General features: G+C 35.5%; 1 non-coding gene across 1 annotated transcript; it reads left to right on the top strand.

Annotated features, from left to right (window-relative positions):
* The first annotated feature begins 596 nt into the window (after positions 1 to 596).
* On the top strand, positions 597 to 700 carry LOC112711816 (small nucleolar RNA R71). The gene has a single exon (XR_003157606.1). It is a non-coding gene; the product is annotated as a small nucleolar RNA R71 (small nucleolar RNA).
* Positions 701 to 7,564: the final 6,864 nt, after the last annotated feature.

The raw sequence follows: 7,564 nt of genomic DNA, 5'->3' as shown, positions 1-7,564 counted from the left end.
CAGAGACTATGTTTGCTAAGCCAGAGAGGCTCTGCTCAAAATTCTGTATATGTTGCTGAGAGGATGATGGAAAAGGTTTGCTATTGCCAAACCTATTTCTCCCACCATTATTGTTATTGAAGCCTTGTTGAGGCTTCTGTTGATCCTTCCATGAGAAATTTGGATGATTCCTCCATGAAGGGTTTTAGGTGTTTCCATAGGATTCTCCCATTTAATTCACCTCTTCCTTTGCAGGATTCTCAGGGTCATAAGCTTCTCCTTCAGAGGAGGCTTCTTTAGCACTGCCAGATGCAGCTTGCAATCCAGTCAGATTCTGAGAAATCATATTGACTTGCTGAGTCAATATTTTGTTTTGAGCCAATATGGCATTCAGAGTATCAATCTCAAGAACTCTTTTCTTCTGAGTCACCCCATTATTCGTAGGATTCCTTTCAGAAGTGTACATGAACTGGTTATTTGCAACCATCTCAATGAGTTCCTGGGCTTCTACAGGTATTTTCAGATGAAGGGATCCACCGGCAGAGTGGTCCAATGACATCTTGGATAACTCAGATAGACCATCATAGAATATACATATGATGCTCCATTCTAGAAACATGTCAAAAGGACACCTTTTGGTTAATTGCTTGTATCTTTCCCAAGCTTCATAGAGGGATTCACTTTCCTTCTGTCTGAAGGTTTGGACATCCACTTTGAGCTTACTCATCTTTTGAGGTGAAAAGAATTTGGTCAAGAAAGCATTAACCAACTTGTCCCAAGAGTTCAGGCTTTCTCTAGGTTGTGAGTCCAACCATGTCCTAGCTCTATCTCTCACAGCAAATGGGAAAAGCATAAGTCTGTAGACCTCGGGATCAACCCATTGGTCTTAACAGTATCACAGATCTGTAAGAATTCAGATAAAAACTAATGAGGATCTTCTGATGAAAGTCCATGAAACTTGCAGTTCTACTACATTAGAGAAACTAATTGAGGCTTAAGCTCAAAGTTGTTTGCTCTAATGGCAGGAATTGAGATGCTTCTTCCATAGAAGTTGGAAGTTGGTGCAGCATAGTCACCAAGCATCTTCCTTGCATTGTTGTTATTATTTTCGGCTGCCATGTCTTCTCCTTTTCTGAAAATTTCTGTCAGGTCCTCTCCAGAGAGTTGTGCTTTAGCTTCTCTTAGCTTCCTCTTCAAAGTCCTTTCAGGTTCAGGATCGGCTTCAACAAGAATATCCTTATCCTTGTTCTTGCTCATGTGAAAAAGAAGAGAACAGAAAAGAAGAAGAATCCTCTATGCTACAGTATAGAGAGTCCTTTATGTGAGTAGAAGAAGAGAAGAAGAGAAGAATGAGGTAGAGAGAAAATAAAGAGAATTCGAACACAGAGAGGAAGAGAGGGTTCGAATTTTAAGAAGGAGAGTAATGTTAGTAAATAAATAAATAAATAGAAAGAGATGAGAGAGAGGGAATTCGAATATTAAATAAAACAAAGGGAAAAATAAATTTGTTTTTATTTTAAATATTAGTTAGTATTCGAAAATTAAGAAAGGAATAAAACAAAATTAGAGTTTAAAACAATTAGTTAATTAAAAAGATTTTTGAAAAAGTTGTTAGTGGTTTTCAAAAATTGGAGAGAGAGAAAAAGTAGTTAGGTGGTTTTGAAAAAGATATGAAATAGTAAATTTTTTTAAAATCAAACAAAAAGTCAAGTAGTTAATTGAAAAAGATTTGAAAATCAATTTTGAAAAGATAGGAAGTTAGAAAAGATTTTGAAATTGAATTTTAAAAAGATGTGATTGAAAATTTATTTTGAAAAAGATTTGAAAAGGAAATTAAAAAGATTTGATTTTTGAAATTAAAGTTGATTACTTGACTAACAAGAAACTAAAAGATATGATTCTAGAATTTAAAGATAGAACCTTTCTTAACAAGAAAGTAACAAACTCAAAATTTTTGAATCAAAACATTAATTTTTAGTAAAGTAATCGAAAATATGAGTTTGAAATTAAGAAAAAGATTTTGAAAATCAAATTTAAAATTTTCAAAAAATATGAAATAAAAATGAAAAAGATTTTATTTTTGAAAAAGTTTTGAAAATATAGGATTTTTAAATTGAAAATTTGACTTGACTCAAAAGAAAAAACTAAATTTTTTTAAAAAAAATTTGACTGAGTCAATCCAAAATTTCGAAATTTATGAGAGAAATAACGGAAAGATATTTTTTTATTTTTGAATTTTTAATGAGGAGAGAGAAAAACACAAAAATGACTCAAAACATGAAAATTTAGGATCAAAACAAAAAATGCATGCAAGAATACTTTGAATGTCAAGATGAACACCAAAAATACTTTGAAGACCATGATGAACATCAAGAACTTATATTTGAAATTTTTTTAAGAAAAAAATATATGCAAGACACCAAACTTAGAAATTTTTAATGTTTAGACACTAACAAATTGAAAATGCATATGAAAAATAAGAAAAGACACAAAACAAGAAAATCACAAGATCAAACAAAGACAATCATCTAGAACAACTTGAAGATCATGAAGAACACCATGCATGAGTTTTCGAAAAAAAAAATTTTTAGGAAAATTAAAAATATGCAATTGACACCAAACTTAAAATTTGACTTTAGACTCAAACAAGAAACACAAAATTATTTTTGTTTTTATGATTTTATTATTTTTTTGTAATTTTTTCAAAATTTTTTTTGGAAAAGCGAAAAAGGAGAAATTTTTTTTTGAAAGATTTTTGAAAACTTTTTGAAAATAAAATAAAGGATGAAACAAGAAGAAAATTACCTAATCTGAGCAACAAGATGAACCGTCAGTTGTCCAATCTCGAACAATCCCCAGCAACGGTGCCAAAAACTTGGTACATGAAATCGTGAGTTCACATATCTCTCACAACTCCGCGCAGCTGACTAGCAAGTGCACTGGGTCGTCCAGGTAATACCTTACGTGAGTAAGGGTTGATCCCACGGAGATTGTCGGCTTGAAGCAAGCTATGGTCATCTTGTAAATCTCAGTCAGGCGGATTCAAATGGTTATGAGGTTTTGATGATTAAAAGAAGAAGTAAAACATCAAATAGGATAGAGATACTTATGCAATTCATTGGTGGAAATTTCAGATAAGCGTATGGAGATGCTTTGTTCCCTCTGAACCTCTGCTTTGTCCTCATCCAATCTTGCGTACTACTGCAAGCTGTATGTTGGTGGATCACCGTTGTCAATGGCTACCATCCGTCCTCTCAGTGAAAACATGTCCCCTACGATTTCTTGCATGGCTAATCAGCTGTCGGTTTTGGATAGTGTCGGAATAAGATCCATTGATCCTTTTGCACACTGTTACTGCGCCCAACAGTCACAAGTTTGAAGCTCGTCACAATCATCCCATCCCAGATCCTACTCGGAATACCACATACAAGGTTTAAACTTTCCGGATCTCAAGAATTCTGCCAATTGATTCTAGCTTATACCACGAAGACTCTGATCTCACGGAATGGAAGGCTCTGTTGTCAGGAGAGGCAACCATGCATCGTGAACCAGGAGGCCAAGAGATACACACTCAAGCTCTTGCAAATAGAACAGAGGTGGTTGTCAAGCACGCGTTCATAACGGAGGATGATGATGAGTGTCACAGATCATCACATCCATCAGGTTGAAGTACGAGTGAATATCTTAGAACAAGAATAAGCGTGATTGAATAGAAAAATAATAGTACTTTGCATTAATTCATGAGGAACAGCAGAGCTCAACACCTTAATTTATGAGGTGTAGAAACTCCACCGTTGAAAATACATAAGTGATGAAGGTCCAGGCATGGCCGAATGGCTAGCCCCCAAAACGTGATTGATAAACCACTATTTTATGGTTTATAATGTGTTTAATTGTGTGGTTTTATCATGATCTTTACCCTCTTATTCATATAATTAGCATGCATTTTTATATTTCCTTCCTAAAATTATCACATGATTGAAAACTTACTTCCTAGAGACTTTTAATTAGGTATTTTAATTCTCCTTTATCCCATTCGATGTCGTGATCTGTGTATTAAGTGTTTCAGGCTGTTTGGGGCATGAATGAATTGGAGATTGGAAAGGAAGTTTGCAAAAATAGAAGGAATACAAGAAATTAAGGAGATGACCAGCGAGAAGTGACGCAGCCGCATGGCTCATGCGACCGCGCGAAAGAGAGGAAATTGCAGTGATGCGGCCGCATGGCTCACGTGACCGTGCAGATTGGAAAAGCATAAGTGACGCGGAGGCATGGATGACACGCCCGCATAGGAAAGCAAAACGCCGAATGACGCGTCCGCATGAATGACGCGACCGCGTGGCATGCCCGATCTGCAGAATTTTAGAAGTCGCTGGCAGAGTTTCTGGGCCGAATCTCAACCCAGTTTTTGGCCCAGAAACACAGACTAGAGCCAGGGAACATGCAGAAACGAGGAGAAGAATTCATTCTGTGTAATTTTTAGTTTTAGATCGGGATTTACTCCTCCCCTAGGTATTTATCACTTCACATTCATAATTAGGATTTTTGGAAGATTTTGCTTTTTAGCTTTTGAGAAGAGGCCACCTCCGGTACTAGTCATTAGACTTTGCTATTTACTTTGTGCTTATTCTTCCATGTTCTTAATCCACCTAGAGTTGACATTGGCTTATTTTTGCAAGTTATTAATATAGAATAATATTTTTATTTAATCCCTTTTTTATCTTTTATTTATCATGTCTTCCTTTAATTCCTTTTTATATGTTATGAGTTCTACATTCACAATGAGCGAGTAGTTCCTTAACTTGATGGGGAGTTGATTGAAAGGAACCCTTGAGTTAGGATGCTTGAAAGGATAATTATAATTGGGTTCATTGTTGGAATGCCCTCTATTCACAAACACTAATCCTTTTCAATGAGCGGATTGGGACTTGTGAACAGAAACAGCATTCCAACGTGTTTGACTCTCCCTTACCTAGTAAGGGATAAATAAACAGAGCAATCTTCAATTATCAATTAATCTTGAGAGTACTTCAACAAGAATAGGGCTTCCATCTAATCTACTCCCAGTCAAGGCTTTTATTTAGAATTAATTAAATTCTCTATTTTAATTTCCTGTTTATCAACTCAACCATTTTTGAAAACACCTAATTGATAAAATAGAACATCTCTCTGCAACTCGTTGGAGATGACCTGGGATTCATACTCCCAGTATTTTAATTTTAATCTTTGTGACAACCCTTTTAAAATTGATAAGCGGATTTTCGGCTGGTTAAGGACTGTACTTGCAACGTATTTCTATTAATAATTTCTTAACTTGCCAATTTCTGCCACGTCAGTGATCAAGAGATCAAAAGTGATCCAAAGATAGTCTCAAAACTGATCTAAAGATATGAATACACTAGTAAAAAGTGCTATTTATACTAAACTAGTAAACTAGGTTTACAGAAAATGAGTAACAAAGTGTAGATAGTGTAGAAATCTACTTCCAGGGCCCACTTGGTGTGTGTTTGGGCTGAGCATTGAAGATTTCACATGCATAGGCTCTTCTTGTAGTTTAAACGCCAATTTTGGTGCCAGTTTGGGCGTTTAACTCTAGCTTTGGTGCCAGTTCTGGCGTTTTACGCCAGAAAAGGGTCTTTGGTGGGTGTTTTGACGCCAATTTGGGCCATCAAATCTCAAGAAATGTATGGACTATTAAACATTTCTGGAAAGTTCAAGATGTCTACTTTCCAACGCAATTGAGAGCGCACCAATTGGGCTTCTGTATCTCCAGAAAATCCACTTCGAGTGCAGAGAGGTCAGAATCCAACAACATCTTCAGTCCTTTCTCAGCCTCTGAATCAGATTTTTGCTCAGGTCCCTTAATTTCAGCCAGAAAATACCTGAAATCACAGAAAAACACACAAACTCATAGTAAAGTCCAGAAATGTGATTTTTGCATAAAAACTAATAAAAATATATTAAAAAGTAACTAAAACATATTAAAAACTGTGTAAAAACAATGCCAAAAAGCATATAAGTTATCCGCTCATCACCTTTCTGCCATGACTAGGGATATAGTGCCCTGCTCAGTATCTCAAGTGCCTAGCACTTTTTCTTGTGCCCCGTGAGTTATAGTGTCTGACACACTCTTTCAGGTTATAGTGACTGACTTCACTCTGGCAGTAGAAAGGTTATGTGAGCGGGAGACTGCCACAGTCCTCACATCTCAACGTAGGCGGGAGACTGTCTCAGCGCTTACACTGGCACCGCTACCTCAGACAAGCGGGAGACTACCACAGCCCTTGCCCAAGGCGCATAGCGACTTGCCAAACACAACAATTCAATAATACAACATAACTCATAGCACAATTCCGTTTATACCCATTCCATTAACCATAATCCTTTATTTTCAAGTTCCAGTATAATCAAAACCATCATCAACTTTCCATTTCATTATAATCATTCTCCTTTCTCAATTTCTCCTCAAAGACATACTTCACAACTCAACTTACACTAATTTCGTCCATAACTTCCAGAACCTAAGTCATCAGCTCTAAACTTTTTACCAAAAATATCAAATTAAACTCACTCATTGTATTCTCTATGTTTTAAATCCTAAAAATAAGTTAAGGGATCTTAAACAAGCGTTACGAAAGTTTACAAGCTTACCGGAAAGGTAAAACGATTGTAAACAAAATTTTTATTTGAAAAGCAGGGCTTATGCGTACACATAGAAGTGTGCGTATACATACAAAGTAAAATTTTCCATCTTGGGAGTACGCATGAATACGTGCAGATGCACTCAACAGAATGCTCTTCCTAGCTTATGCGTACGCACGAGTCATAACACCCGTTCTGCTCGGTGCGTAGGCACAGAAACCAGAACTTACAATTTTCTGCTACATCACAGAATCCAGATTTATGACACCAACTTCTAATGATCATATCTTTTTTCTACAAAATTCTGATTTCCACAAAATCTATACCATTTTAAAGCTCTTTAAATTATCTTTAATTTGATACAAAATTCAATCAATTTCAAAAATCGAGGCTTAAGATATGATCTGCCAAAGTTAGCCAAAAATTCATTTTTACTAAAAACCTTTAAAACTCAATTTTACCAACACTCTCAATTCAAAACCAATTATTCACAACCCAACAATACCAAAATCACTCAAGAATCCATACCAAATATTTCTCAACCATATGAATCATTCAATCATCTGAACCATTTAATACTCACCTCATCCAACTCTAAATTCAACCTAAATTCACATCAAAATTCCTCCATACCAACATTCAATATTTCCAACCATTATCAATGCTCAATATATCATATTTTTCATCCAATTAGTCCCGTTATCATCAATCAATTCATCAAACCTCGTTAATCATTTGTTTTCAACGTGAAACAGAATAACCAATAATCAATATCATAATCAACATTCATCTTCAAACATCAACACCCACCATCATAACTCATCAAAGTCATCATACCCATCAATAATCATCACCTACGATCATACATATATCATCACATGCAAACTTATTCAACCCTCATCCAAACCACCATCAAGCATAACATGTACATACAAATAATCAT

The sequence above is a fragment of the Arachis hypogaea genome, chromosome 1 (assembly GCF_003086295.3).
Source record: "Arachis hypogaea cultivar Tifrunner chromosome 1, arahy.Tifrunner.gnm2.J5K5, whole genome shotgun sequence".
NCBI classification, from domain to species: Eukaryota; Viridiplantae; Streptophyta; class Magnoliopsida; order Fabales; family Fabaceae; genus Arachis; species Arachis hypogaea.
The sequence above is the reverse complement of the archived record's forward strand: the minus strand, read 5'-3'. Positions and strand labels throughout refer to the sequence as shown.